Source organism: Salvia miltiorrhiza, unplaced genomic scaffold (genome assembly GCF_028751815.1).
Source record: "Salvia miltiorrhiza cultivar Shanhuang (shh) unplaced genomic scaffold, IMPLAD_Smil_shh original_scaffold_287_1, whole genome shotgun sequence".
NCBI classification, from domain to species: domain Eukaryota; kingdom Viridiplantae; phylum Streptophyta; class Magnoliopsida; order Lamiales; family Lamiaceae; genus Salvia; species Salvia miltiorrhiza.
The window spans coordinates 11,671-33,228 of record NW_026651520.1 but is presented as its reverse complement, the minus strand read 5'-3'; the positions used below and the strand labels follow the sequence as shown (position 1 = coordinate 33,228).

Below are 21,558 nucleotides of genomic sequence, written 5' to 3'. Positions count from 1 at the left end.
TTTCGAGCATACATCATTGGGTCTAAGGTCATTGTCCATAGTGATCATGCTGCACTGCGATATTTGATGACCAAACCTCAAGCTAAAGCTCGTCTAATCCGTTGGGTCTTACTGTTATAAGAGTTTGATGTAGAGATCAGGGATAGGAAAGGGAGTGAGAATCACGTAGCTGACCACCTTTCCCGTTTGGATAATAATTTGATAGACTCGAGTCTTAATTGCATCCCTGAATCTTTTCCTTTTGAGCATGCATATGCATTCACCCTTGACGAGTGCAGAGCTGCCGAGCTCTACTTTGCCGACTCCAGAGCAACCAGCTCCCCTCTGGCCAGTTCCACCGAGATCACCTCTACCAACCTTGCTGAACTCAGCGCTGCTCAGTGCAGCCCTGCGAGCGCCGAGCCCTGGTATGCAAATATTGTAAATTACTTAGCTTGTGGTATTCTACGGCCGGAGCTGACGTCGTAGGAGCGAAAGAGATTTTTAGCTCAGTGCAGGCATTATTATTGGGAGATTCCTCACCTCTTCAAGATTGGAAATGATGATGTCATTCGACGGTGTGTGCCGACAGAGGAGCAACAACAAGTGCTGAAAATGTGCCATGAAGATCATTGTGGTGGACACTTTGGGGGGCAGAAAATAGCACACAAAATTCTTCAATCAGGTTTGTTTTGGCCTTCTATTTTCAAAGATGCACACACTTTCACTCTTGCATGTGATCGGTGCCAGAGAGTAGGGAATATCGGCCGCAGGAATGAGATGCCTCTCCAAAGCATTTTAATTGTCGAAATTTTTGATGTATGGGGCATTGATTTCATGGGGCCATTTCCTACTTCGCATGGGTTTCAATATATTTTACTTGCTGTAGATTACGTGTCCAAATGGGTTGAGGCTATCCCCACGCGGACATGTGATGCTAATGTGGTGCTTAAGTTTGTGCAAGAGAACATTCTCTCTAGATTCGGATTTCCTAGAGCTATTATTAGCGATGGAGGCAAGCACTTCTGCAACAAGTTGTTTACAAAGCTCATGAAGAAGAATGGGATCACACACAAGGTTGCAACACCATACCACCCACAGACCTCTGGACAAGCCGAGACGAGCAATCGGCAGATCAAGGGAATTTTGGAGAAAACGGTCTAGCCCTCGTGCAAGGATTGGTCCGTAAAGTTGAATGATGCTCTCTGGGCGTACAGAACTGCCTTCAAGGGCGTACTTGGGATGAGTCCGTACCGTCTCGTCTATGGCAAGGCCTGCCATCTGCCGGTCTGAGGTCAGATTTGTTCATGTGTATTTTTTAATGAAATCAATGAAAATCAGTCCAATTTTTAAATCCATAGATTTTTAAATACCTCTAGATTTTCATAGATTTTTAAAAGTCTGAAACGAATACCTCTGGATTTTTATAAAATTTTAAAAGTCTTAAACGAATACCTCTAGATTTTCATAGACTTTTAAAAGTTTTGAACGAATACACCCAGATTTTAAAATCTGCAGAAATCTATTAAAATCCTGAATGAATACACCCCCTTAATACAAATTCATGTATGATTAGTTGTATTCAAAGAAAGACAAATACACAAAAAAATAAGGTCTCAAATTGACTTACACAATCAAATTGACTAACTATTATCTTAAATTTGAATAAAGATATTGTTTTTGTCACACCCGTTAATTACAATACTAATTTCACAATTTCCCATGATTAAACATTTCAAAGATTCCGACACAATTCACAACCCAACCGATAATAGTTCAATAAATAAAATGCTCAAGTCAATAGTGTTTATAATAACTTTGGGCCCATAATAATACTAAAATTAAACAAAATGAGAGCCCAACTAAAATGAAATGAAATGAAATGAAATGAGATGGCATAAAAACAAATAAAATCCTAATATCCCTAACTTGCGTTTCTTCCTAGTCTTAGAGCATCCGCATCGGTTACACGATAGCGGCCTACTCGTGTAAGGCTGTTATCGTGTAACCGATGCAGCCCACTCTTACACGAGGGCTACACGTTCTATCGTGTAGCCCTTTCGACACGTGTTTTTACACGCGCCATTTAAAAAATGGAAAATTCGAAATTGACTGCCTTGAATTTCGTGTTTTTTGACCGATTTTTTTATTTTTTTTTCTTTTTTTTCCTCTTCTTTTTCTTTTCTTTTTCTTCTTCTTCTTCTTCCTCACTTTCTTCCTTCACCTTCTTCATCTTCCTCACTTTTTTTTTCATCCTCTCTCTACACCTTCCATGGATCCACACAACCCAACTTACTATGACCTAAATTGGTGCCCCGATCTATCCGACGACTATCATCCCGATTTATCAGGATGTAACTTGGGGGATGCTCCTCCATCCGGCGAGGAGATGCCTTCGGCCGCCTATAGTGCCGCCAAACCGAAGAAAGGCAGCCGGAGGAAATAAGTCGCCCACAAGATCCGGCATGACAGGCAGGCGTCGGTGGCGGAGGAGGAGGGGGCGGAGGATGATGGAGGAAAGACTGTCCGTCATACCTACACCCTTGAGGAGACGGACATCATCGTCCAAATTTGGATGGAGGAGACAAACGACGCCATCCGTGGGACAAATCAAAAGGGGTACGATTACTGGAAGAGGATTGTCGCCTGTGTCAACCCCCTCATCGGCGCCAACCTCAAGCACCGCCAGACTCAAGGGCACTGGACCCGAGTGGCCCTAGAGGTGCGGCTGTGGGAGAGTGATCACTAATTTCTTAGCAACAAAAACTGCAACTAACACAGGCAATTGTAGCAAATAATAAGTAACCGAGTATCGTATCCACAGGGACTATTATAACGAATCACTCTAAGTAATCCTAACTAAACTCTAGTAATATTCAGGCAAACGAAAGTAGGAAGGTTTGATTAACACTAAACTCAAATAGTAGTAAATAAAAGCACGTAGAAGAATCAAATATAAAAGACAACTGATCCTAGGGTAGTAAATTCATTAATTAAATCTACGAAATAAATCTATTAATCCAATGTACCAGTTTAATCCAGTTATGATGAGAGATCACTTAATTAATCAATTACTCTCGCTAGAGCAGCAACGATCGTAGATTAGTAAATTATCTATCTCCGTTAGGTCTCAAGAAAATCTACTAACTCCCAATAGCTCCTAAGAATAGCTCCCTATGATCCACCTATCTCTGCTAGGTCTCAAGGTTAAAATCATATCATACATTCCTGAATCCGCTAAACAGTTATCTCCGCTAGGTCTCAAACCGAATAGCTAAACATGCAAACTATTGGCCAAATAATTCACAAGAAATTAAGCACCAGGAATTATGAATCATAAACTGGAAGGCACAAAGGTATTAACAAATAAATCACATAAATTCAATCAACTATTTACACACCCTAGAATCAGCTAAACGAAACTAGCCAGACATAATAAAATAAAACATAAACATAATTAAAAAGAACGCAATTGTAAAAACTGAATTATATAAAAACCGAATAAGAATGATTGTAGCGGCTTGAATCTTAAATCTTGATCCAAGCCTTGAAAACTGGAAAGCAAAAATATTCTAAAGCTATAAAACTGAAAAATTAAGTCTAGGGGTCTCCGCCCTAGATAGGTCAAAAGAGGACCTATTTATAGCCTTCAGATTTCCTCCGATCACCATGGAAGTTGCCATGCAAAGTAGAATTCTAAAGGTAATAGAATCGTGTAAAATAAGGCAACTCTCCAGCTGGATGCGCGCTCTGGAAAACACTCCTACTCTTGCCGACTTCGCAGCTCTTCGCCAGAGAAATGGCTGTCGCCAGAGAAACGGACCTTGGCAGAGAAACGGCTTCCGTCAGGGAAATGGTGATTTCTCTGCTCTGTCTTATTTCTCTGCTCTGGTGAACTTCTCTGCTCTGACAGTTGAGTCAGAGCTAACTTTTCTCCTCTGCTCTGACTTCACTTCTGACTTGGTTCCGCTGCTCTGGAGATTGATTTCTCTGACTTTTCTCTTATCTGACTTTTATGTTGATTTCTCTGGCGATTGGTTTCTCTGCTCTGACTATCGATTCCTCTGGCGATTGGTTTCTCTGCTCTGAAGAGTTAACTTCGCTGCTCTGGGCTTTGATTTCTCTGACGAGTGCATCTGCTCTGCTCTGCAGCACGTGGCTTCCGCTCTGGCGCGGGCCTTCTCTGCTCTGGCACGGGGATTCACTTCTCTGACGCGCCAGAGTATGTATAAAAACGAGATTCTTAGCCCGAACTCTCCAAAATTTGCTCTCTTCATCTCGAAAACCTAAATCTCTTGCAAACATATAATACACCATAAAACGCACCAATTTCCAGAATATTATCTTAAAATACGCACATACAAACCCTTGAAAATAGAGCAATTTAAGCATAAATCAGAGAGTATTTGGGTGGAGACGCGCAGCCGGTGGCCTTCCGGCCATTCTGACGATATGCTCCGGGACAAGGCCCAAACTCTTTTCAAAAGTCGAACCGCAAATAACGCCTCCTTCAACTACTGGAACGCATGGAAAATTCTCCGGCACAATCACAAGTTCAAGTCGATGTACCTCGAGAGAGACGTGCATTCCTCCAAGAGGACAAAGACTACAGAGGAGGGTGCCTTCACCACCTCGGCGTCGGGCGAGGAGATCTCGTCTGCCCGACCGATTGGGAACAAGGCGGCAAAGGCGGCGGCGATGGCGGCGAAAGCGAAGGGGAAGGGGAAGGCGGCAAGCTCCGAGCAACCATCGGAGTACAAAGAGGCATTGGAGCGGTCCGACCAGAACTTGAAAAAAATCACCGCCGAGTATGCCAAAAAGAACGAGCTCAAGGAAAGGGAGTTCGATATGCAACTCCTCAGTCTAGATACGACGCATATGAGCGATGCACAAAGGATGGCCCACGAGCACATGGTCCAAGAAATGCTCAAGCATCGTGGACTTATCTAGACTAGGATTTTAATTTATGTAATTTTAATTATGTTTTTATTTTTTTTATGTAATGTTTAGGTTTTTTATTTTAATGGAATTTTAATTATTAGTAAAATGTGTTATTTAAATTTGAGCAATTAAATTTAAGTGAAAAGCATAAAAATCAAAACTAAAACTATCATGTAAGCTATCATGTAACCCCAATGCAGGCTCTTTACACCATGTGGTCCCCCCCTCATAAAGTAAGCTAGCATGTAAGCTATCATGTAACACCAATGCGGATGCTCTTAGCGCCGCTTCTTCATCTTTTTCATTCTTCAGTTTTTTTCGTGGTTCTTCTTCTTCATTAGTGTTGCAAACTCATTTGCGCTGCACTCACCTCTGAATTCCCTATGATTTCACTCTCATTCTCTGTCTCATCAGCAACCTCTCTATGTCTTCCGCCGGTCGTCGTCCACCTCCTCTTGTTGCCGTCGCCCATTTGGCTTCACCTCGGAAACTCCTCAGCAGCAGCCTGCGTCTACCTTGCCCCACTCCGTCTCAGTGCGCAAGCTCAGCATTTGTCGTCGCCTCGCCTTCTCCGACCTCGGCGCCTCCGCCTAGCCAATCCGCACAAGTAAACTTGAGAAAGAGTTTACATAGAGAAGAACTTTTCCAGACTTTGTGGTGTAGTTTCCAAATCATCTGGTATTTATAGGCTAAATTGATAGTAAATTGGCTCCAAGATATGATGAATTTGAATTTACACCTCCAATTATTGGAGCCAAAATTGCACATCTTAGCAAGGTTCAGCAGATACCGTGACAATACCCCTCCCCCATTTTGAGATCGGGGAACTTGCGAAGTATAGGCTTAGAATCCTCCCAACAGAAAATTCAGCCCCATCCTTAGACCACTGAACCAGAAATTGCAGCACTTCTTTCCCATTTCGAGTAATCATTCGCTCGTCCAGAATTGCACAAGGTGCGATCTTGAAATGCCCAGCAGCATCGATGTCATGAAGCTTTGTCGAAGGTATGACATTCTGTCCCAAGCATTTCTTTATGAGAGATAAATGAAAAATTGGATGAATCTTGGATGTTTCAGGCAGCCCCAATTTGTAAGCGACTGACCCAATTTTCTCTAATATTTCGTAGGGCCCATAGAACTTGGCAGATAATTTCAAATTCTGGCGCAAAGCTACGGAGTTTTGCCAGAAAGGTTGCAGCTTAAGGTAAACCAACTCCCCAACTTCAAAATTCCGCTCACTTCTCTTCTGATCAATTTTAATTGAATGTCAAGACGCTATCAAGGACGATTCTAGTTGTGGTAAGGTAATTCGGAATTTGAATGTCAATTGGTTTCTAAAATGCATATAGTTAATAAAAAAAACAGGTTATCCTTATCATATTGTGGGACAGTGCAGTTTTCAAAGTTGCTTCTGCATTAAGTGAACATGAGTTGATGGGGGTTTCAGTAAAGAGCATTTCTGGGGAGGAGTCGTCATATTCCAAGGAAGCCATGGTAGCACTGAAGTTGGCTAAAGATGTGATTAGGTTTCAAAGAAAACGGAAGGAGAATACGATTCAAGATTTAACCAATAATGGTGGATTTCGCGTTCCCTAGCACATTTGGCTAGTTATTGTCTTTAGCTGCATAATTGGATTACTTTCAGGTGTTCAAGTTTTAAAACTAATGTGGGGTCAAATACATTATCTTTGTTTCCCATTTATAAGGTAGATGCGGTTGTCTTAAACTGAAAAATCGCTTTAGACTATCAAAATGCTTGTGTGACAATATAGTTCAGAGTTGGATATCTTTTCAGCTTTGTTTGCTTTCTTTGAGCTTTTAATAAATTATAGAATTACTAAGATCACATGCAAGTTGGTTGGTGTTGTTATCAAAATATGCACATCTTATCTTTCTCTTTGTAGAATGAGTCTTGGTGCTTTCTTTAAAAGCACATCTAAATATGCCCATGCTATGTCTATCTCTATTGGATGATTATGAGTGACAATTATAATTAACAGTTCTACCCATGCCTCATTTTTTAACTTCTAGTCTTTATTTTCTTCCTTTTTCCTTGGTATTGATAAATGAGTAGCTGAAGCTGGTGATAAACCATATAGAGCTTCTCAAGAATGCTATTTTAGAGAATCACAGAGCAATATGTGGATCTGTACACCATGCCAGTCTGATTTGGAGAATAGTAGCTTCGGGTGCAAATGAAAGCTAATTGTTCTAATTTTTTTTCTTTCTTTCTGGTTTATTGAAGAAGATTGGTTTGGTTGAAAAGCATAAGATAAATTGACATGGCTTTTTATAAGATTCACCCTTTCTCACTTGCTTCTATTAGCAAGGAATCAGAATGTTTTCAAGTATTATTTTATGACCCTCGTAAAGATTTCCATCATCATTTTGTTCTTAGCTTTGCAAAAGAGTTGTTTCGCTAATTGGCATCTTATTTTTAGTTACCTTCACCTTTACAGAGAATGACCGTGATTCAGATAGGAACTCCAAGGGTTCTTTGTCACGGTTGGACTCCATTTTGCGTTCACTTCGCAATGGACCTCAAGGACATCGGCTTAATTTATTGTCCAAGGAGGGCCAATTAAGTGGTGGGTCAAACTCTTGTGTTATTTCCCAAGGTCTGGAGGAAGTGCTAGTTTCTAGCCTAAAACATCCCTCCTCCGAAAAGTCTTCTAATAATACTACAGTTGTCGCTTGTTGGATCTCTAAATAAAAATGAAGAAAGCCCATCCTCTGAGTTTGCCGAGATGACTGCTGAAAATCAAAGCAATGGTGGTGGTAGTAATGCACCTCCTCCATCATCTGCAATATTGGACAGCACCAGAAGTGTTGATAATACACCTGCTACAATCGAGCCCAATCAGGGAACGGAAACGTCAAGCAGACAAGCTCAGTCTGTTGAAGCTCAATATGACCATACTGATGTACTGAGTGATGTGAAGCAGTGAGCTAAGAGAGTGGCGGCAGTGGGGTAGCTTTGGGCGAGAGCTTTAGGAGTTTAAATATGGAAATTGGAAGTGCCGATGGCTATGATGATGGTGGAGACAAACATGGTGGTGGTGATGCTTGAGTGAGGAGAACCACTAGTAATGCGTCAGTAAGCGGGAGGGATGCATCCCTCCACAGTGTCAGTGAAGTTTCAGATGATCCGATTCGAGATGCTGATCAAAATGACCCTTCTCAGGAGGAACAATATAATTAGGATGCTGAATCTATTGGTCCTGCTTTTCTTGATGCACTTTCTAAGGAGTTGCGTGCTGAGGTTCTTGTTGGATTTGTATACTGAAAGCAAGAACATTTTATGCTTGTATACAATGCTTCCTAAGTTCACTATTTTAATCTCCTATCTGATTGTGTTCATGATTGCATATGTATGTCCTTTGTCTCTATATAAGTAAATAATATGGTGTGTTGTAGATCACAGAAGACCATACAATTGGAATAACCTTAAGAGATATAAAATGATCACAGCCGAGATGACTTTAGGATGAGTCATTGGTTTAGGCTGCGGTATAGATGGAAGTAGTTTGTCTTGACTACTTGTCTATACGGGTACGTCATAACGTATTGATAGGACCACAGTGAGATGTATTCTTCTGTCTGACTTAAGTGAAGAATCAAAGATCTCGGTGACTTAATAGAATCTTAATACTAATAAGATTTCAAATATATATGTTGATTCGTATATCACTTTGACTTACTATGGGTGAGAGTTATATAGTAACTTGAGTACTCTGTATCTTGGGTGATAGCGGTCAATATGTGATATTTGGTTATCTGTATTAGTACCCGTATCCGGTATAGGATAATGACATCCCCTTAAGGAGCTCAATAAGGTTTATTGCGTTAAACCCTGCAGGTTGATTAAGTTCAGGCGCAATAATAAGGTTTGAGTGGTACTGCTTAAGGATTACAAAAAGATTAATTAATTTAAGCTGTCAGACCTCTAATTAATTAATGGATGTCGGATATTTTAAATACGGAGATTTAATAAGTCTAAATACAAGCCCCGACTCATCACCGGCAATAAAGGGGTAAGTCAGTATTGGTTCTCTAGTGGAATGAACTAATATTTATAAATTAATTATGGTCTGGGCAGACTATGGAGAATTAATTTATTTGAGGCCCATCTTTATTCCTTGTATCTGGTCCCTGGACTGGCCCAAAGTCTGCTTGCCCTAGCAGAGGGAGAAAACGCCTAACACTAAGAAAATGGCGCCCACACATATTTATTTATTTATTTAAATACAGCTGTCTGCTCTCAGAAAAATTCACACTAATTAATTAGGGTTTTTGAGAGAGCAGAGAGGCGCCAGCGTGAAAGGCAGAATTCTCTCTTGGGACTTTCACAGCTCGTTGTCCATCCAACGGTGAAAGCTGAACGGGATACAGTTCAGAAGATCTGAGCTGGAGTCAGATTTTTGCAGGAAATCAAGTTCTGGCAGTTTAGGGAGAACGGATAACTTTCTCCACAGAACTCCGATTCAGGCGAAACAGGAGGCCATGGAAAGCTCTCTCGAAAACGAAGAAGTCGTATTTCTGGGTAAAATACGATTTGAGGACGTTTGAGGCTTCAAACGAAGGCTTGAAGCTGACTGGTCTGTTCAGCTGCGAGTTTGACGAATTCTTCTGAATTCTTCAGGTATTTCTGAACTCCAACGTGCAGCACTTAAATTCATAGGGGCATGTTAGGGATTAATCGTTGTATGATAAATTAATAATAATTCAAGAAACGGTCTTCGGGCAAATCGAGTATTAATTCAGTTTAATATTCCTTCAGTTCTTTCTGTTCAACCAAGTGAAGCTACACAACTGCAGTATCCGAAAAAGTTCTGGCACAAAAAAGGGCACAAAAGTTGTATCAATTCAGAATTCGAAGGTTAGCTCGTCGAGATGGATGCATTCTCAATAATTTCGAATTTTCCGTCGGACATATGGGAAGAGGTATCTTATTGACTTTGTCCATAAAATGTTTTTTACAGCTTTTATTGGGTCCTTGGACTTAGTTTAATGTTCTATTCACCACTTGTTCAAAAGTCTTATCTCATCAGATTAACTATTTTGTGAGTTCACTCTTGCTCAATTTCCTTTTAGGACTCAGATTCATCTTCCGCTCAACCACTGAATCTTCTTTCATGTTAAACTTCTTTGTGTGCTATTATGTGCATATATCAGCTTCTTAGTGTGTGGCTGTTTTAAACTTTGGCATCTGCCACTTATTGGACATTTAAGCTTCTTGGGGTTTTATCTAATTTATCTCACATCTTAATCATTGCCCAAAGCCAGTAATAAAATAGTTTGATATCAAAGAAAAACAAGGCGCAACTCCTTCATATCCTAGTCACTAAGCATTCACACAAATAAAAGCTATAGAAGCACCAAATTTCTTATATCTTTTTGAGTTTCTGTTAATTAATTTCAACTTATTGTAGCTATTTTTCTCTTATAATATAGCTCATTAATTTATCGGGTTTAAGGCCATCGGTAGTAACACTAGATACACTTTGGGGTGATACAAATTAATTAGTAGGTTGATAATACTCAAATTGCTTATGAATGTACAGTTGGAGGTGATGATGATTATTAAGGGGTGGTACTGTGGTCAAATTCTCAACAATCACTTTCCTGCTGTAAAGAATTTGCAGAAATGTGAAAAAGCAATCATGAAGGTTGGATGTAGACGTGGTACGCTCTTAATCCTTTATGTGTAAATAATCTACTCTGAAATTATTTCCTGTATATGTTTAAGTAGCTTTAATCATTTTGTATGATGTATGTGATATCACAGTAAATCTAACTCAACAAGAACCATAACAAATCATTTCATCTTCTCTATATTATACACATAAATATTGTTTACGTGTATAATAGGGTTATAGACACTGAGGTAGTCGACATGAGCATCGCGAAAGTGATTACCTCCACCATTGTTGACGTCATTTGTAACACCCCAATTTCGTAAACTTTTCAATCTAAAAACTTTGAAGAACTAATAGTTAAAATAAAATTTCTTGATATAAAAGTTTAAACCAATTTAAAATCAACTTGCCAAAACTAAAGTAGTAACATGAAATAAAAAAATAAAACGATAAACTAAAACTTAACAAATTCTACTAAAATGTTCAATATAAAATCCTTATCCCTAGTCATTCTCGACTTCCATGGCCACCTCGACTCCAGAACTGCAAAACTGAAAAGATAAGGGGTGAGCATATTGAAAATATACTCAGTGAGAAACCATGCAAATATTCACATACGCTTAAACATGCAAATAATTCACATTGTCATACACATATACTGATAATCTGATGGGCGAACTGAAAGCCCCTGAACATGTATTTCAACATGGCTAAATTTCTGAACATGTATTTCTACATGGCTGAACATGTATTTCAACATGGCTGATATTCTGAACATGTATTTCTACATGGCTGAACATGTATTTCAACATGGCTGATATTCTGAACATGTATTTCTACATGGCTGAGCAAGTATAATCAAACATGAACTAAGAGCATATAAAAACATACATGAATATAACCACAAGCATATAATCCCTCACCTTAAAGTCGAAGGCAATTAACTAAAATCCGGAATGAAGGTCTTAATAGCGCCGCAACTGAAGAATTCAGAAGAATTCGTCAAAAATCGCAGCTGAACAGACCAGTCAGCTTCAAGCCTTCGTTTGAAGCCCAAAACGTCCTCAAATCGTATTTTACCCAGAAATACAACTTCTTCGTCTTCGAGAGAGCATTCCATGGCCGCCTGTTTCGCTTGAATCGGAGTTCTAAGAAGGACGTTATGGCCGTTCTCCCGAAACTGCCAGAACTTGATTTCCTGCGAAAATCTGACTCCAGCTCAGATCTTCTGCCTACACGTTTATGGCCCTCTCTGCTCTCTCTAAAACCCTAATTAATTAGTGTGTCCGTCTGTTTTTTTCAGGGTTTGAAAATAGATCCCATATTTATACTAGTTTTTAAAGAGTTCTAGTTCTAATAGGAAACAAAAATAATAATAATAATAATAATAATAATAATAATAATAATAATAATAATAATAATAATAATAATAATAATAATAATAATAATAATAATAATAATAATAATAGTCTAGATAAAATTAATGGTGCATATCTATATGTATCATGTAATTTTTTTTAAAAAAATAAGCTATACAAGAAAATACTATTAATTAAACTTATAAAATAAATCTAAATTATCGGGGTGTTACAACCTACCCCACTTAAAATAATTTTGTCCTCGAAATTCTAGTCACGATTCTTGAGCCATATAATCTAGTTCTATGGTGAGGTAACTTCATCCTTCGCACGTGTTCCACAAACCCGTAATCGCTACTCCATGTATAGCAGTCATACACCGATTGTAGCCTCCTAATCCTTTCGTATCTCTCGCATTGTACACGCAAGAATTCACAATGTTAACTTAATCTTTCATATTCTTCGCGTAATTTCTCCATTCGTGCTTGTAGGGTAACTTGAGCTCTAGTGGGAGTTTGACGTGTCGTGCCATCTAACAATTTCACAATTTCAACTATTTCTAACGAAGCTAAACATAATAGTACTAGAACATAAAGGCATCAAAAAAAAAAAGTCATGTAAAACATCATAACAGCCATATACTTAAACAATTAAAACACATACCTTGGAGTCGATGCAGCACATGAGTTTCGAATGACTAGGCTTATTTAACCCTTTAAGCTTACTTAAACCTTTTTAAAAGCAAAACATTTTTTTAAAGCACGAGTCTACAGGAACGTAAACCCGCTCTGATACCACTATGTAACACCCCTATTTCGTAAACTTTTCAATCTAAAAACTTTGAAGAACTAATAGTTAAAATAAAATTTCTTGATATAAAAGTTTAAACCAATTTAAAATCAACTTGCCAAAACTAAAGTAGTAACATGAAATAAAAAAAAATAACACGATAAACTAAAACTTAACAAATTCTACTAAAATGTTCAATATAAAATCCTTATCCCTAGTCATTCTCGACTTCCATGGCCACCTCGACTCCAGAACTGTAAAACTGAAAAGATAAGGGGTGAGCATATTGAAAATATACTCAGTGAGAAACCATGCAAATATTCACATACGCTTAAACATGCAAATAATTCACATTGTCATACACATATACTGATAATCTGATGGGCGAACTGAAAGCTCCTGAACATGTATTTCAACATGGCTAAATTTCTGAACATGTATTTCTACATGGCTGAACATGTATTTCCACATGGCTGATATTCTGAACATGTATTTCTACATGGCTGAACATGTATTTCAACATAGCTGATATTCTGAACATGTATTTCTACATGGCTGAGCAAGTATAATCAAACATGAACTAAGAGCATATAAAAACATACATGAATATAACACAAGCATATAATCCCTCACCTTAAAGTCGAAGGCAATTAACTAAAATCCGGAATGAAGGTCTTAATAGCGCCGCAACTGAAGAATTCAGAAGAATTCGTCAAAAATCGCAGCGGAACAGACCAGTCAGCTTCAAGCCTTCGTTTGAAGCCTCAAACGTCCTCAAATCGTATTTTGCCCAGAAATACGACTTCTTCATATTCGAGAGAGCTTTCCGAGGCCGCCTGTTTCGCTTGAATCAGAGTTCTGTGGAAGAAGTGATGGCCGTTCTCCCGAAACTGCCAGAACTTGATTTCCTGCGAAAATCTGACTCCAGCTCAGATCTTCTGCCTACACGTTTCTGGCCCTCTCTGCTCTCTCGAAAACCCTAATTAATTAGTGTGTCCGTCTGTTTTTTTCAGGGTTTGAAAATAGATCCCATATTTATACTAGTTTTTAAAGAGTTCTAGTTCTAATAGGAAACAAAAATAATAATAATAATAATAATAATAATATTTTATTAAATAAGGTTATATTAAAAAGAGAAAGAGAAAAGACAGCCTAAAAGGAACCCTTGAAAGCACAAAAGAGAGCAGACTAAGGGCCGAGCCTCGTTAAAACCTCCATAGAGAAAACCCGCAAGGGAAAACCTCTAAGGAGGAAAAAGAGTACTCGTCTAAAAAACAGAAACAAACGACCCAGAGGAGTTGAAGAGCGGGAAGGACTGCCTCAAAAACTCCGGCCGAACCATTGTCCCTAGGCAATCCGGCTCAGCAACCCCAAAACAAGCACAAACACCGACAAGCCACAAAATAAAAAACGAGCTGAAAGAAACACCGCAACTAGCCAGAAAGAACGAGCAAAAAAAGGCCAAAGATAACAAGCAGAACGCGCAGAGACAACCACATCTCCAAACTCTCAACGCCGACAGCCAAATGCCATCGCGGAGCAACCAACAGGACCCGACTCCCCGAACCCCAGTGCCGAGCACACCCAGCAACTGTAAAAAGGCCAGGAAACGTCCTATCACAGCACCTAGAACCATCCCAACAGCCAGCCACAACCAACCCCCACAGCCATCAACCACGAATACGAACAAAACTGTGAGTGGCCATATCCAAAGCAACAGCCTTCTTGACATCATCAATCGCATGAGGCCACCAACCTTCCGACCTATCAAGATTAGCCATAATATCAGCTGCAGCATTACCTTCCCGGTAAATGTGAGAAACCATGATCTGCATATCCATAAGAAGATTCAGCGTGCGGTTCCAAGACGCCACAAATCTCCAAGGAACATCCCGGGCACGAGAGCTTAACAGATTTACCACATACATCGAATTCGCCTCAATCCAAAGAAACATCCAACCTCGAGCATGAGCAATCGCAATCGCAGTAATAACCGCATATAATTCAGCCTCAAACTCATAACCACGACCACATTTCAAGTGAAAGCAACCACGGACCCATCCAAACTTATCCCGAAAAACCGCACCAGCTGCAATAGCACCTGGCGAACCCGCAGCCGAACCATCAGTATTGACCTTGATCCACTGGCCAACAGGAGGCCACCAATACACCTCAATCATTAACGGAGGCGGAGACGCACGAGAAACAACACCAAGGCTACGGGTGATCAAATAATCCTGCCAAGAATTCGAAACCGAACCGATTTTAAACGAAGACGCATCGAGCTCCTTAAACGCCACTTTAACGAAGCTCATCATAGCCCTGGGATCGAAACTCTCTGTAACACCCCGTACTTTTCCTATGTTGTGAGATAGTGTCTTAACACTATTGAGAGTACTGAGATGTCGAATTACGAGACTACTTTTTTTATGACCAAATAAGACTGATTGTCTTTTAAATAGAAATACGAGTGAATAAACCGACGATGGAATTAGAGTGATGAGATTTGAGAAATGAGTTGAGATAGAGATGCTAATTGAATTGAGCTGAGATTTTATTTTATTTCCAACTACCGGGAATAGAGATACCGGATACTGAGATATCAGAGATTGACTGTCCTATTAAGAAAAATAGGAATAATGAGTTGGAAATAGAGTCGAGAAAGAAAGAGTGAGAACCTTGATGAAAATAGTCGGTTAGAGAGAGACGTTTAGTCTGTTTGTGTTTGCCGACTACTTTGATGTGATGTTATGTGAAATTACGTGACTGATTGATTATGTGATTTCTGTTACGTATGTCACTATGACCAAATTATTGTGATTTTTATTTGAGACTTTAGCACTTGGAATTTTGATTAAGTTTCCAAAGCAAGTGCGGTTTATTTTTATCGAGAAATCGAATGATGCCGGTTTATGAAAATTTTTCCGGGCATAATATTTTTAAATTATTTTTCTTCCTACGAAGAGGAATATTATATATATGTGAGTGCACTAATATGAGTGCTATATTTATTATTTTGGTCACATGAATATTTATGAGGTGGTATTTTATTAATGAGTGACTTTACCATAGTTTTGTGATTTTATTTGATCACCTTTCACACACTTTATTTAATTACCCATACCATTTGTTATATGCCTTAAATGACTAAGTATGGATTTGAGAGAGTAGAGAATTGAGAGTATGAGATGGAGAGTGTAGAGATTAGAGAGAGATTAGAGTGAGAGATAGATCATCCATTAATTACTAAATATTCCCTAAGATTTACAAATCTCTTTAAAGATACACAAGATCATCCAAATCAAATACAATCTTGCAAAAGTTTCCTCTCTCTTCTCCACCCCATTTTCGATCACTCTCTCTCTCCCCTTCATCTCTCTACTTTCCTCCATTGTTAGCCATTGATGAAACCTTCGAAGCTTCACCCAAGTATGCCAAACACATAAATCACTACTTAAATCCTCCATAAACACATCCTATTAACTTGAATTCAAGAGAATCCTTGAAGGAAGGCTTCAAGACTAGAGAGAGAAAGTTGAGTTTTGGTGAAGAACTTGAGTAAGTAATCTCTATATTTATAGATTAGACTTGTATGATGTTATATGTGAGTTTATTTGAAGGATTGGAGCAAGAAATCACCCCCTCCCTTTTTCTTCATAATTTTCGAAAATTTGGGTGTTCTACCCTTCAAAAAATTTTCTTCTTCTTTCCTTGAATTGAGGTGAGAAAAATGATCTATGTGATGTTTGGTGATGATTGAGGTGTGTTTTGAAAAACTATGTTTTGAGATGTAAAGATTCGATGAGTTTAGTTTACCCCAATTTGGGAATTGTTGAGTTGATGATCAAGGTGATGAATTGATGATGTAAATGAGTCTATGAGATGTATATGATGATGATTGATGGATTAATTTGATTATATGATGTCAATTGGAGTTTTGATGTGAGTTAGTTTACAAAAATTAGGGATATGTGTATATATGCCCTTATTGGTGAATTGATGGTTTTGATGTGAGATTAATTGGTAAAAAAATGAAAGATATATGAATGGATGAAAGTTTAGTATGTGGTTGTAAAAATTTCAAAGAGTTAGTTTAGTAAAAATTAGGACTTTTTAGTCTATGTGTTATTTAAGTGTTTTGGCTTAAAATATATGTTTTTGAGCATGATATTAGTGTTTTAATATGTTTGATTAAGTCTAATGTAAGCTAAGTAAAAATTGGACTTAGTTTAGTTTGAAGGAGTTTTTGAGTTCTCATATGATGTGGGGTTAACAAATAATAAAATGAGGTTTATTTGCTCTATGATCATTATGAGAATTTTATCCATGTTTTGCTAAGAGTTTTATGTTAATACATGGATTTTCATAAAAATGTAATAAATATAGTTTTTATGATAAAAAGAGAGTAAATATGAGAATAATGAGTTATATGATGTAAATGATCATATTTGAGTATTTGAGAAATTTCGAGCATGAAATTGAGAAGGAATTTGTTGATATGTTCGTTGAAGTGTTTTCTATGAGATTTGAGTGGATGATGTAAGAAAAGAGTCAAGATTGAGTATTATGAGTATTTTGATGTATTTGAATGTTTTTAAGTGCTTTAAGTGCTTAAAATGAGTTTTGATGTGTTTGCTTTGTATAAATGTTAAATTGAGCATTTAAGAGTTTGAGATGAGTTTTGGTGATTTTTCGTAGGCTACTGACCTACTGTGATCGACGGTTTGTCGATATCAAAAAGCTTTGAAAATTTTACAAAATGTCCCTACATGAGTCTTGAGCACCGCTGTAAAATTTCAAGTCATTTGGACTTGATTTACTATTTTTATAAAATGCAAAACCAAATCTGCACATTTCTGCCGGGAATTTCAGAGAACAGGGGACAAAGTCATTCATTTCAGTGACTTCCTGTGTGAATTAGATTTCCAAATTTTTATGGTATCAACCTTACTGTATGGGCTAGATATCCACCAAATTTGAGCTCAGTTTGACAACGTTTACTATTTTAAAAAAATCAATGTTTCCGATTGCTCAAAACTGCCGAATATGGTAGACCGTGGTAAACACGCCATATCTCCCAAACCACTTGGAGTTTCTGACTCTACTTTTTTTTTAATGAAACTAGACTCAAATACCTTTCTTTTGGTATGAGTCTGGAGTCCAGGGGATGTCGGAGTCAGAACGTGTTAAAGTTTGAAGTCGAGTCTGTGTAAAAACAGAACATGTCTTGATGATGTTTGATGGTATCTTCTTATGTGCCTTATGTGATTGTGTTGCCTAAGTGTTTGAATGAGATTAGACGAGCCTTATATGAGTGATAAGTCGAGACTTAGAACCATGATTTTCTTGAAACCTATCCTTGGACTTAAGGATTTGAGATGAGTGAAGAGTTATATAGAGTTGATTAAGGGGATAGAATGTGAGATAAAACATGAGTTAAGGCATGAGTTTTTGTCGTTGAGTTTCTAATCGGGATTCATTTTATGACATGAACCTTCGATGATGACGATGATCCCTGAAGACACGAGCAGAGCAAGGAAGTAAGTAACTCCACTTTGACGGGAGTTTTTGAGTAAGGTCTTCAGGTGGGCAATATTTTGAGTATACAAATATTATCCGAGCTTTCTAAAATGATTTAATGATATAATGATGTTATGAGATTAACAAATGTTTTGAGATAAATGATATTTGAGAACTGTTTGACTTGCCAATTTTTGATGTTGAGCTTGTGTGTTACCCTCTACTGATGAGACGAATTCGGTCCTGCCACAAGCGGGATTTTGTGCACAGAGGTGACTGTGAGCCGTCTTCGGGTCGGCCGGTCACGGTACTTGAGAGGGAGGCCTACTTCTCAGTACCTTAATTATGATGATGAGTTGTAGATGTGGTACATACATGTTGAGATCTTTGACTGCAGTCGCTTATTTATGATGTTGATTATGAAAACTGCATGCACAGACTCATTTAATACTAACTTATTTCTGTGTATTGCTGAGATGTGGCAAGCTTCAAACTTATAGCTCTATGAGCACCTTTCTTGATTTTCGGCGTTTGCCCACTGAGTATTATGTACTCACGCCCTGCATGTATTTCTAAATGTGCAGGCTAAGCGAGGAGCGAGATTGGTCTGGTGCTGGTGGGGAATTGTTGAAGGATGTATTTACTTTATCGTATTTCTATTTTGACGATAAAGTCTTGATGATTGATATACTTTGATTTTCTTTTGAATTTAAGCAATGTACTCACGGTTATATGTCTTCATACATATAATCGGTTCACCTTTTGCTGCGATACTCTGCATATTGTGATTCCTGACGAAAAATGAGCGATACCCGTTTTGTCTTTGATTTTGAAATTCCTGATAATTAAAAAGTTATAACGACATTGACGAAATTACCCTTGGGTTCATTTATGATAATTTCCTTAACACCTTTTGATGCGAGCTTCCGCTTGATGTTCGACCTATTCTTCTTATCTTTTATTCTTTTAAAAATAGTCGTATCGATACTCGTACCCCACTATCACTGGTGCCGGGATTTCGGGCTGCGACAGGGTGGTATCAGAGCAGGTCATCTGCTCTGAGTCTATTGCTTGACTGAGTTGAACCTTTGATTACTGGTATCTTTTTAACTTGAGTACTAGTCTAATTTGAATTCTTAGGCTAGTTTGAGATAGTCAGTTTGAAACGAAACCCCAGCACCCCATCTCCTCCGGCTTAACGAGGTAAGAGGTTGATGTTGTTTCTTGTTGCTTTCCTGTTGAGAGCTGAGTTTGATTCACTAATGAGTCATGTATTGTTTTAATGACGAAATTGTTTGAGATGATGAATTCTGGTACAAGGCAGTTGATGTGGAATACGAGGAGAGATGTTGAGGCTAGTATAGCCGATGCCCTACCGTACCAAACGAGGATGAAGTCGAGAGGAGGCAGCGATACAGCGACGATATAGCGAGGGCGATACTCTTGGAGAGTTTCTAGCGCATTACCACCGTCGTTGGTGGGAGGCTAGTATCCACGGGATTGATGAGGCTGAGGCCATCACTCGCCTGATTCCACAGCTGCCACCCGAGTGGCGAGACTGGGCGGCTTCGCTGGTGCCGCAGTATATCAGGAGGACTGAGTTAGGGCGGTTGGTGAGCACCGATTTTCGTGGTTTCATCGCGACGTTGAGCCACCGCTACCTTGCTTATGGCGAGCCACCTTCACCGCCGTATGGAGAGTCTGAGGGACCAGCCCAGGGAAGGGAGCTTGTTGTTGTGCCCCCACTTCCCGAGGGGTCGTTTTCGATTGCCCTCTACCCCCAGCTGATCCGATTCCAGTTTCTTTTGAGTTGGATGTTTCAGAGCCGATGGTCTTCGAGGCGTACTCTCCAGTGGTAGAGCATGACCCGTTTGCGTTTCTATCCCTTATTCCTTTTCCCAACGCTGAGTTACCGCCTTGGGATTTGACACTGGCAACGGCACCTTTGCCATTGCCACCTGTTGAGTCGGCATAGCCGATTGTTTCTGTTGAGCCTCAGATACAGTATGTGCCCTTTTATCCTTATCCGAGGGTTGCCCCGTTGCCTGAGCCGGGCATTTTGGCTTTTCAGACGTATATACACTCGATTTTATTTTCACCGTCCCGAGACGCCCAGGAGGGAAGGTCTCGGCCAGTACACCTGGACAGTGATGAGGAGGACCCGGATGAGGAAACTCCAGAGATGACGGTCGGCCACGGACGGACCCAGCCATTACAGCGTCATATCGCTGCCAACGGAATCGAGACATGGGTACCTGTTCCCGAGGTGCCGGTTTATGGTCCGATGATGGACACCGACGTCGAGGATGAGCCGAGCGACGATAGCGTCTACCGACTGATCGACGAGTACGAGAGTCAGGAGTCGGAGCCGAGTGAGGAGACGGAGTCGAGTGAGGATATGGAGGTTGACGATGCGACGAGCAGGATTTCAGGAGACGACGACTAGCGATCACGTGTATCTAGTAGACGCGTACATATGTATAGATGCATAGTTGATATATACGTATATGTATATATATAGGTAGAGTGGCATAATATAGTGTGTATGTGTACATAGCATAGATCTATAGATGCTTAGTACCTATGATGCTTGTATAGTTAAAGCATCATTTTAGTGTTAGGACCTTTGTACATAGGATCCTACTTTTGTAAAAGACCTCGAGAGAGAGGCAATTTTCCATATATATATATACAGAGATGTAGATGATTAGTGAGTTTCACTATCTTTAGCAAGAGCTTTGAGAATGATGATGATGCTGATGCATGATGAAAAATGAGAAATAGAGATTGATGAGAATTTCGAACGATGATAGACGAGAAATAGACTGGATGAGAGTTTTGAGAACTTTGAGATCACAAATGAGATATAGAAGTGAAATAAGAAACGAGGATTTGTATTTTGTAAAGACGAACGGTTAGTTTAGAGATCGATAGTTATATAACTCTTTTTCCTTTTGTAGTATACCTCCGAAAAGAAGAGGGAACCAAGCATAAACCGAGAAGAAGATGAAGAAGATGAAGAAAGGGAACAGAGAAACCAACCGTTGAGATAATACGACGAGAGTTAGAGTTTTAGCGCGATTTAGGGACGCGACCCTAATAGGACGAACGTGTTATGGAGACTTCATGGGATGCATAGATACTATTGACCAATAGTACTTTGAAATAGAGGTACTTTCACCGGGACCGCGCGTTTCATCGCTAGAGTAGTCATGAGAGTAGACTTATTGAGTCCCTATCCCGCTTGGTCGTATTTAAATTTTTTTTCTGCATCCATTTGAACTCCAACAGGAGATGAACTATTTCCTATTGAGAAAATTTTTCCAGATCCA

At 39.2% G+C, this 21,558-nt stretch overlaps 1 long non-coding RNA gene across 1 annotated transcript; it reads left to right on the top strand.

Annotated features, from left to right (window-relative positions):
* Positions 1-15,742: 15,742 nt before the first annotated feature.
* LOC131003895 (uncharacterized) lies at positions 15,743-19,076 on the top strand. Its single transcript, XR_009094847.1, has 3 exons — positions 15,743-16,264; positions 18,228-18,291; positions 18,811-19,076. It is a non-coding gene; the product is annotated as an uncharacterized LOC131003895 (long non-coding RNA).
* Positions 19,077-21,558: the final 2,482 nt, after the last annotated feature.